Genomic DNA, 11,592 nt, shown 5'->3' on the forward strand with positions numbered 1-11,592 from the left:
TGTAATATTACACTTTAAAAAACTAAAAAAAATAAAAAAAAATAAAAAAAAATAAAAAAAAAACTTGAGATTACAATGTTGATACTACTGTGCTGCTGTCTGTTTTCCTTTTGCAGCCATGTTGCTGGTTTTCTGGGGAGCTGTGATGCTGAGCTGCTGTGTTGCTAGGCTGGTTCTTGGTGGTGATGCAGATGTGTCTGTTTTCTGTGCAGGCTGTTGTCTCTGTCAGGACTTGTTGGGAGCTGCTGGTCATGGATTTAGAGTTTGTCTCCTTTGACTTTATGCTCAGCTGGTGCTGTCAGTCTGCCTGTTTTCCTACAAGGCTTGCTGGTGTCTGCTTTGTACTGGTTGGGCTGCTGTTTTAATTCTGAGCAGTAGTTGTGTGGGATGGTGCTGCTGTTTTGGTGGGCTGCTGGTCTGTTTTTGATTGGGAGTTGTTTTTTATGGTGTGTTTGCTAGATGTGTGTAGGTGTTGTTTTGGCCTCCTGTGTATATGGGCTTGCTGTACTTTTTGTTTTGTGTTCCTTGTTTTGTGTTTTGTGTTTACGGGTTTTATGGAGAATATTTTGTCCCGGTCCTTGTTTAAAGTACCCTTCCTAGAAGTAAGGTGCCTTTATACTTGCTAAAGGTGGTGATTAAGAAACAAGCGAACCTCAAAGACCAAAGTTAACATGAAATATATCTTGTAGTTGAGCCAATACATACAAAGCAGGGGTATGAGAAAGAATATCTTACTCGAGTAAATTCAGCTGTCTCAATATAGCAGAGTGAGCATTTTGATTCTGAAAAATAGAAAATAAAAAATTCGATAAGACCCTATCATGAAGAGGTGTAGTTGTAATGGAGCATATTGAAATTTAGAAGTTCGCAGGCTGCTCAAAAAAGAAAAAACAATTACAGAGTAGCCAATTAAGCATCTAAAAGGCTAAAACTCTTCAAAATCTAATGAGAAAAGGCTACATTCAGACTGCCAGGAACCAAAACTTCGTTAGGAAATAAACAATCAAAATCTGCAAAGTTTGATAAGTTAGTCTCACACATAATGGCTGCTAAATTAAGAAAAAGATCAACCTGTGCAGATCGGCATGCAATTAAATGAGGAGTCAAGCCTAATGCCCTCAGTTCTCTCACACTATGTTGAGTAGGCTTCATTTTCTAAAAACAAGAAAGAAAGAAAACACAAAGGTCACAAAAGGCATACATTCTAAGAGATCAATAACAGAGGCTGTTTGGTATTTAAGTGAAATCTTGTGTGTTTGAGAGCTACATTTGTCAAGAGACATAAACTTAAATACAAAGAGCAGAGAGGCTAACGAAAATGCATTGCATACATTCTGATAGATATGCAATACATATTGATTGGTATTTTATGTAACGAATGCCTTGAGCAAACAGAAGGACTCGATCACATACACAAGAAGGAGCAGGACAGGGCAGGAGGAACCGTTAAGGGAAGGAGTAGTGGAGCAGTATCAAATTCAGTGAGCAGCCAAAGCAGAACTTGTACACAGTAACCATCAACAATAATGAGCAGTGTTGTGAAGGCAAATGGTTACATGAGTGTGGTGCTGGTTATTTAGCATTCCAGAAGCCATTTACCAGGTAAAGTCATTCAGTGAAGCTTGCAATAGAGGACTTAAAATTCCAAAAAAGTGGAAAAACGTCAAAAGGTTGCAGTGATTTGGACACAATTTCAACACGAGGAATGCACTAGTGAATGAAAGGGAAACCAGGTAAAATCTAGATAACAACCAGACAACACCAGTATATTTATGAAAGTCAGTTTTGTAAGGTCATACTATCCCACATCAATTAATTAACAAGGGGCGTACGAGAAAGATGACTATATAATAAAACTGATTGTGAACATACAAATTACTTACCTCGACGGGGTCAATGGGTGACCTAGAAGACTCATGGCCTAGGCGGGTGGTCTTCATTGCACATTAGGAGGGGGTGCCTGCTTAACATCTTCCCAAGAGGAAGAGTGTACATCATAATTTGTGATAGAGGAGGCATGCGTTTGCGCGGCCCCTATCCAATATTTTGTTCAACCTTCATTTGCGGTACTTTTTAATGTCAATGCATTATCTGAAAAGGATTTTTTTTTTTAAAAAAAAAAGAACCCAAATATATTAGCAATTGCTTAATTACATTAAGGCATAAAGCGAACCAATTTGACATAGAATTAGCACATCAGACACTGTTGGAATTGATTAAACTCTACCAACTGTGTGAAAGTTAACAAAAAATCCTAGTTCCTTTTAATAATGATATAGAAATATAGCATAATTGAGTTACAAGTAGAATCACAAACACAAAGTAGTCACACATAAGTAGGATAAGTTTCAGAGTTTAGTTAGCTTAAGTGATATACTAGATTAACAAGCTCGCCTCAGCCTATAACTACTATTGTTTTTTTAATGATTGTATGGGAGTTCCAGTCAAAAGACTCGAAACTTAAACCAGGCAAATTAACCAATCAGCTAGGTTGGAGAGGTAAAATCTTACAGTCCCAACGATACACACACAAAGAAAAAGATTTCCAACTATAGAGCACATAAAGGATACAGGTCAACCATCATATATAGGCACAAGGACTTAAAATAATAGAAATTTCATCAACAAATGTTGGGTTTACGCATTCCATAACCTCAAAGAGCTCATTTAAAAAAAAATCACCAAACTGACAATGCACAAATAAGTAGCTGTCCGTCTTATCATTTGTGAGCATTGCATGTGAGGAGAAACTATGAAGAGCCCTATCTGGTCTCTAATTCTAAAGTTCAATACTATTACTAAAAAAGTCCATTTATCCCCAATATTTTTTAGTGTTGGTCATTAGTTGCGATGGTAGGAGCTTTTGGACATTAATATATTCGTTTGAATCTGAAATTGACTCATTTATCCCCTAACCAATTTTATCCCCTAATCTCTAAAATATATATGTCAGGCTCTCTTAAGTGCCATACCTTTTCCCATTCCTGATTTTTCCAAGTAGTAAGCTAGTAACCACAACTGTAATGTGATGTGATCGACTACACATCCATAAATTAGGTGCTAAGTTTCCATAGAAGCTACTTAGTTGTTGATTTTCACATGGAACATTTATAGGAATTTCCTTGTAGTTTTTTTTGGTAAAGAAATATTAATTGGGTTTCCATGTGCTTATTATCATGTTATACTAATGCTGTAAACAGTGACTATGTGTTCACTTCATGTGAATCCATTCCTTTTTAGAAACACTGTTAATGGTATGTTTCTCACACATGCTGTAATGGAAGATCAATTGTTAAATTGTGTCATCTTAAAACTCCAGGTTCTGGTGTCATTATTTTTAACACGGACTGAATGAACTATGGCATTTAAGTAGCTTTTACAAACACTATCCAGAGGGCCTAAGAAATCTCTATATCCAGTCCCCATGGCCAAACGGTATTTCAATTTCATATTAAACTGGAAAAATTCAAATGTAAAACCAAAAACTACAGAAATAATGAGGAAGCAAAAGCAAGAGGGTTGCGGTAGTAAACTAACCCTAGTTTACAAGAACTAACCCTAAATTCGAAAATCAAATCAACGACAAACCCTAGATTGCGAAAACTGAAATCGATAATCTAAAAAGGACAAAAACAAGTTTTTACCTCGAAGCTGCTTCAATGGAAGTGAGAAAGCTCGAATCCACTTCAATGGAGAATTAACAGTACGCGTAGTGGAGGAGTGATATGGACAAAGCTCAAAATGCGCTTCAATGGAGAACTACGAGCACGCGTAATGGAGGAGAGATATAGAGAAAGGTGGAACTTCAGAGGTGGTCGAAGCTAAGAGAAGGGCGAAAACGAGAGTTAGGGAAAACCGAAAATGAAAAGCAGGGGGAAGAAAAGAAGAAGAAGAAGAAATACGAGCGGTTTTTTTTTTATTAAATGGGCACCGGTTTGAACCGAACCGGTGCCAAATCCCTTTCTCCCCATTTTTTTTAAAAAAAATATCTTTTTTATTTGGCACCGGTTTGCCAAAAAGATAATTTGCCACCAGTTTGGCTGGAACCAGTGCCAAAAGCTTGTTTTCCAATCCCGCCCATTTTTTTAACCACCGGTTTTCAAAAAACCGGTGCCAAAGGTGGGGTGCCTTTGTCATTTTTTCTACTAGTGTAATTGATTGTATGAGATTGCTTGTTAGTTCTTCATGATAGGAGTAGCTACCCTAGAATTCGGAGCTTGATGGCACATTATGCTTAGTTTGACATAGAAATGTAGATTAAATATGTCGTTACTTATTGCAATTTGATTATGTATCTCCTGTTGCTAAACTAATGAGGGATCTAAGTTTAGGAGTGTGAGTTGTTTTCCTAATTGCATGAGGTTGGTCTTACATATAGTCCTTGCTATCTCTTGTCTCTATTTGCTCCCAATATGCTTGATTACCATGGTTGAGTGGATCTCATTCCCTAGTACTTTTAATTACTTGATTTAGAAAAATAGTTTGTTTGTCTACTTGACGAATCCCCAATCAACAAAAGTCTTCGAACTAGCTTGCGTATTAAGATCTTTAGCGATTATATCCCGTTCCCTATGAACCGAACTCTTACTTATCATTGTGCTTGGTTTGTGAGACGTTTGCTTATAAATGTGTTTGAATGAGTGTGGAATGTGCGACCGTTCAAACGCCCATCAACCACCACTCAAGCATGATAGAATACCCTTCCCCAAGCTTGAATGAGACAGCACACTCAAATCATAAATCATAGAGTCCATGGGGAGGGGAAAAGAAAGTAATCAATCTAACAAACCAACACATAGTGTTCAAGCCACCAACCATTAGAGAAAGAGCAAGGAAAGATATTACTGGATATAGGTGGGTGTAAATACCTGCAAATGACCCAATTTAACCCTTTAAAGCTAATTTCCTCCAAAGTTATGCCTCATATACCATATGCTAGGAAAGAGGAGTCAAACTTCCTTGATTCTTGATCCAATACCAATGCACCAAAGTATATCAGGTTATGTACCTAGAAAATGGCACACAAACATTTCCATGAGCGTAAATCTATACTAAAGAGAAAAGAAAATGAAAGCAATAAAACACAGGTTACTTCCCGAGAAAGACTTGCTTAAGGTTCAAGCTTGACCGCCCTAGTAAATAATATTGCAACGAACGCAAGAGCTTTTCAAATGCACTACTACACATTTCATAGGATAAACTGTAGGAAAATGACCGGACATTAGGCGAAAAATGGTCTTTCGCACCGGTTTTGAACCGGTCTAGATTTAAGGGATGCCAAATCTCTGAAGATTTCGCACCGGTTCAAAACCGGTGGCAATTCAAAGATTTAGCACCGATTAATTGGTGCAAAATCCCCTCTTTGGAAGCGGTTAACCGGTGCTAAAAGGTCATGGCGCGCTTTTTTTTCAATACAATTGGCACCGGTTTAAAGCCTGAACCAGTGCCTTTAACTGTGTTTTTTTTTGGGCAATAAATAATAATATTATTACTAATAATAATTATAATAATAAACAACCTGTACATCCTACATTAATAATTCTACCATTATTATAATATATTATAATAACAATAATAATTATCATAATTATTATTATTATAATATTAAAAAAAATAATAATAATATTAATTTCTAAATTGAAATAAGGCAAAGAAATACATAGATATTAATTAATAATCCCAAATGCAATACAATGAAGGGTCATATATATTTACAATTCCTAAACAAAAAAAGAAGTGTCATATTTACAAACAATACTAATTAATAACGTAGTTAAAAAGTTAACAAAATATAAATTCCAATAGAAATGACATTTACAAATTAAAGGTGATGAAAGACGCCAACATGTCTCGAACTTCATTAAGTTCCTTGCTTGTCAACGGACCTCCCTTTTGTACCTTGCAAAACTTGGAACAAACAAAAATTATGTTATAATAAATTACTTAGGTTATGCATGTAAAAATACATTTACAAGTTCACTTAGGCAAAAATTTATTACTTAGGCCTATAATATGACTACTACTTCGCCTATTTTCTACATTTCATGTCAAACTAACTCATTCTTTCTCATAACATGTAAACATTACTTAGTTATGGGTGGCTTAGGCTTGACATCACTTGAAAGAACAATTTAGGGGATTTAGGACGCATTTTCATCCAAAATGGCCCAAATAAGGCCTATTTGACTTCTAGGATGCCTATTTCCTACATTTCTCATCAAATGAATCATTCATACTCATACCATATCATTATTACTTACTTATAGGCGGCTAATGCTTAAAATCACAAGAAAAGAGCAATTCAAGGGTTTTTAGACGCATTTTCATCCAAAATCGCCCAAATAAGGCCTATATGACTACTAGGATGCCTATTTCCTACATTTCTTGTCAAATCAACTCATTCTTACTTATAACATGTCATTATTACTTAGTTATAAGCGGCTAAATATTGAAATCATATTAAAGAACAATTCAAGTGTTTTAGGACGCATTTTGATCCAAAATGGCCCAAATAAGGCCTATATGATTACTAGGATGCTTACTTCCTACATTTCTTATCAAATCAACTCATTCTTACTCATAACATGTCATTATTACTTAGTTATAGGCGGCTAAGGGTTGAAATCACATGAAAAAATCAATTCACGTGTTTTAGGACTCATTTCAATCAAAAATGGCCCAAGTAAGGCCTATATGACTACTAGGATGCCTATTTTCGACATTTCTTGTCAATTCAACTCATTCTTACTCATAACATGTCATTATTACTAAATTAGAGGCAGCTAAGGCTTTAAATCAAATGAAAAGAGCAATTCATAGTTTTTAGGACGCATTTTGATCCAAAATGGCCCAAATAAGACCTGTATGACTACTAGGATGCCTATTTCCTACATTTCTTGTCATATCAACTCATTCTTACTCATAAGATGCTATTATTACTTAGTTATTGGAAGTTAAGGCTTGAAATCACATAAAAAGAGCAATTCAAGGGTTTTAGGACGCATTTTCATCCAAAATGGCCTAAATAAGGCCTATATGACTACTAGGATGCCTATTTCCTACATTTCTTATCAAATGAACTCATTCTTACTCATAACATGTCATTAGTACATAGTTATAGGCGGTTAAGGCTTAAAATCGCATGAAAAGAGCAATTCATGTGTTTTACGATGTATTTTAATCCAAAATGGCCCAAATAAGGCCTAATTGACTACTAGGATTCCTATTTCCTTCATTTCTTAATAAATTAACTCATTCTTACTCATAACATGTCATTATAACTTAGTAATAGGCGTCTAAGGCTTGAAATCACATAAAAAGAGCAATTCAAGAGTTTTAGGACACATTTTGATCCAAAATGGTCCAAATAAGGCCTATACGACTACTAGGATGCCTATTTCCTACATTTCATGTCAAATTAACTCATTCTTACTCATAACATGTCATTTTTACTTAGTTATAGGTGGCTAAGGCTTGGAATCACATGAAAAGAGCAATTCAACGGTTTTAGGACGCATTTTGATCCAAAATGCCCCAAATAAAGGCTATATGACTAATGGGACGCCTATTTCCTACATTTCTTGTCAAATGAACTCATTATTAATCATAACATGTCATTAGTACATAGTTATAGGCGGTTAAGGCTTAAAATCACATGAAAAGAACGATTCAAGTGCTTTAGGACGCATTTTCATCCAAAATGCCCCAAATAAAGCCTATTTGACTACTACGATGCCTATTTCCAACATTTCTTCACAAATGAACCCATTTTTACTCATAACTCGCATTATTACTTAGTTATAGGTGGCTAAAGCTTCAAATCACATAAAAAGACTAATTCAAGGTTTTTATGACGCATTTTGATCTAGAATGGCCCAAATAATAGCTATATGACTACTAGGATACCTATTTCCTACATTTCTCTTCAAATCAACTCATTCTTACTCATAACAAGTTATTATTACTTAGTTATTGGTGGTTATGGTTTGAAATCACATGAAAAGAGAAATTCAAAAGTTTTAAGTCGCATTTTCATCCAAAATGACCCATATAAGGCTTATATGACTATCAGGATGCCTATTTCCTATATTTGTTATCGAATAAATTCATTCTTACTCATAACATATCATTAGTACTTATTTATAAGCGGTTAAGGCTTAAAATCACACGAAATGAGCAATTCAAGTGTTTAAGGATGCATTTTCATCCAAAATGGCCCAAATAAGACCTACTTGACTACTAGGATGCCTATTTCCTACATTTCTGATAAAATGAACTTATTCTTACTCATAACATGTCATTATTACTTACTTATAGGCGTCTAAGGCATTAAATCACATAAAAAAAGCAATTCAAAAGTTTTAGGACACATTTTTATCCAAAATGGTCCAAATAAGGCCTATACTACTACTAGGATGCCAATTTCCTACATTTCTTATCAAATTAACTCGTTCTTACTCATAACATGTCATTACTTAGTTATAGGCGGCTAAGACTTGAAATAACATGAAAAGAGCAATTCAAGGGTTTTAGGACGCATTTTGATCCAAAATGCCCCAAATAAAGGCTATATGACTACTAGGACGCCTATTTCCTACATTTCTTGTCAAATAAACTAATTATTAATCATAACATGTCATTAGTACATATTTATAGGCGGTTAAGGCTTGAAATCACATGAAAAGAACAATTCAAGTGGTTTAGGATGCATTTTCATCCAAAATGCCCCAAATAAGGCCTATTTGACTACTATGATGCCTATTTCCAAGATTTCTTCACAAATGAACTCATTCTTACTCATAACTCGCATTATTACTTAGATAGGTGGCTAAAGCTTAAAATCACATAAATGGAGCAATGCAAGGTTTTTACGACGCATTTTGATCCAGAATGGCCCAAATAACAGCTATATGACTACTAGGATGCCTATTTCCTACATTTCTTGTCAAATCAACTCATTCTTACTTATATCATGTCATTATTACTTAGTTATACGCGGATGACAGGCGGTGTTTTAGGTCGTTACTAAGACACCTCTATCAAATGATATTTGTAGTCCTAAACATGCAACTAAAAGAGCATAGAGGCAAGTTAAGGGTCGAACACAGGGAAACGATTAAGCACCGCTATTTATCTCCTAATGTTAATTTAATTCGATCAAGAAGTATGGTGGGTAAAGTAATGACTAAAGGGGATAGAATAACAATTAAAACAAGCACTAGGGGGAAGGATCAAACATGCTATGAATTCAACGGGATTAGGCATCGGAAAATAGGTTTACATGTAACCCAAGCAACTCATACAAGGCAATATCAAGAATACTCTCTAATCACCTATCGGGATTAAGAGCTTTCCTAGCTAGCATACACTCACACTATCGTCGTAAGGCATACAAGCTAAGGTCATGCAATAATCAATCACCTAATGACTATTCCTAAGTCGCACTATCGTCACGATTTAGTTCACGTCATTCAACCACAACATGCATATGGCCATAAACATGGAGTGGCTAATAAGTATAAGCACAAGGAAGATTTAATCAAAAATATTCCAAATTAACCTAGCCTAGCATACATCAAACTCAAAGCATATCTTCACCAAACCCCTAGCAACAAGAAACTACTCACTAGTCATAACTACAACTACAATCATACTAAGCAACATTATAACCAATGGAATAGTAAGAAAGACAAAGTTTTTATCAACTAAACTAACAAAGGTAGAAACTTTAATCATAAAAACAAGAGAAAATAGAGAAATGTACCAAAACCTTCATTGAAATCCAAATAAAGAGCCATACATCATTCAATCTCCAAGCTTGACCATACATCAATGTTGCAAAATTACTTCTTCAAAAACTAAGAGTAAAACTAATGTTGATAGGCAATGAAAATTACACTAAAAACTATCAAGATTGTTCAATACAAAAGTGGCTAAAACAAAAAACCTAGAAAAATTCCTTAAAAGCTCTCCTCTAAGGTTTCTATGCTCAAATAATATCTCCATGATAGAATGTTGTCCCTAGTTAGCCGTTTTGCCTCCCCTTTTGTTAATTTGGGCTGAAACCGGGATTTGAATCAGCAGCAGACAGGCGCGCCCGCGCCTAACAATGGCGCGCCCGCGCTTTAAATGATGGCGCGGCCGCTCCTAGAAATGCGCGCCCGCTCCAAAGTGGGTATTTAATGGTTGGTCCAGCTCATCAACGCGCCCGCGCTCAAGGGATGCGCGCCCGCGCCTAAAGGTGGCGCGCCCGCTCCTCTGGTGGCGCGCCCGCGCCATTTGCCTAGTCTGGATTTCTTCCCGTTTTGCCCTTGTTCCTTCCATCTCCGAATCAACGGCATACACCTGCAATCATGGAACAGGAAAGCAAGGTGTAATACAACGAAAGGGGAGGGGAGCATAGACTACCTAAACCATATGAGTACACATTACGCGCCACAAAGGTAGAATACTCGAACTAGGCGGATCATAGCAAAAACATACTAAAATGGACCGAATTATTACTAAAAATACTATAAAAGACTGTCCTAAGAGCGACATAAATGTCACTCATCAGCGGATAAGGATTGAAATCACATTAAAGAACAATTCAAGTGTTTTAGGACGCATTTTGATCCAAAATGGCCCAAATAAGGCCTATATGACTACTAGGATGCTTACTTCCTACATTTCTTATCATATCAACTCATTCTTACTCATAACATGTCATTATTACTTGGTTATAGGCGGCTAAGGCTTGCAATCACATAAATAAATCAATTCAAGTGTTTTAGGACGCATTTCGATCAAAAATGGCCCAAGTAAGGCCTATATGACTACTAGGATGCCAATTTCCGACATTTCTTGTCAATTCAACTCATTCTTACTCATAACATGTCATTATTACTAAGTTAGAGGCAGCTAAGGCTTTATATCAAATGAAAAGAGCAATTCATGGTTTTTAGGACGCATTTTGATCCAAAATGGCCCAAATAAGGCCTAAATGACTACTAGGAGGCCTATTTCCTACATTTCTTGTCATATCAACTCATTCTTACTCATAAAATGCTATTATTACTTAGTTATTGGCAGTTAAGGCTTGAAATCACATGAAAAGAGCAATTCAAGGGTTTTAGGACGCATTTTCATCCAAGATGGCCCAAATAAGGCCTATATGACTACCAGGATGCCTATTTCCTACATTTATTGTCAAATAAATTCATTCTTACTCATAACATATCATTAGTACTTAGTTATAGGCGGTTAAGGTTTGAAATCTCTTGAAAAGAGCAATTCATGTGTTTTAGGACGTATTTTCATCCAAAATGGCCCAAATAAGGCCTATTTGACTACTAGGATGCCTATTTCTTTCATTTCTTAACAAATTAACTTATTCTTACTCATAACTATCATTATTACTTACTTATAGGCGGCTAGGGCTTTAAATCACATAAAAAAAGCAATTCAAAAGTTTTAGGACACATTTTGATCCAAAATGGTCCAAATAAGGCCTATACTACTACTAGGATGCCTATTTCCTTCATTTCTTATCAAATTAACTCTTTCTTACTCATAACATGTCATTACTTAGTTATAGGCGGCTAAGACTTGAAA

The 11,592-nt window shown here is 35.7% G+C and overlaps 1 long non-coding RNA gene across 1 annotated transcript; it reads right to left on the minus strand.

Moving 5' to 3' along the window:
• LOC110717271 lies at positions 1–3,895 on the minus strand. The gene is made up of 3 exons (XR_002510725.1): positions 3,645–3,895; positions 1,884–2,091; positions 1–782 (listed from the first exon to the last, which is right to left on the minus strand). It is a non-coding gene; the product is annotated as an uncharacterized LOC110717271 (long non-coding RNA).
• Between the last annotated feature and the right edge of the window lie 7,697 nt (positions 3,896–11,592).

Source organism: Chenopodium quinoa, unplaced genomic scaffold (genome assembly GCF_001683475.1).
Source record: "Chenopodium quinoa cultivar QQ74 unplaced genomic scaffold, ASM168347v1, whole genome shotgun sequence".
Classification (NCBI taxonomy): Eukaryota; Viridiplantae; Streptophyta; class Magnoliopsida; order Caryophyllales; family Amaranthaceae; genus Chenopodium; species Chenopodium quinoa.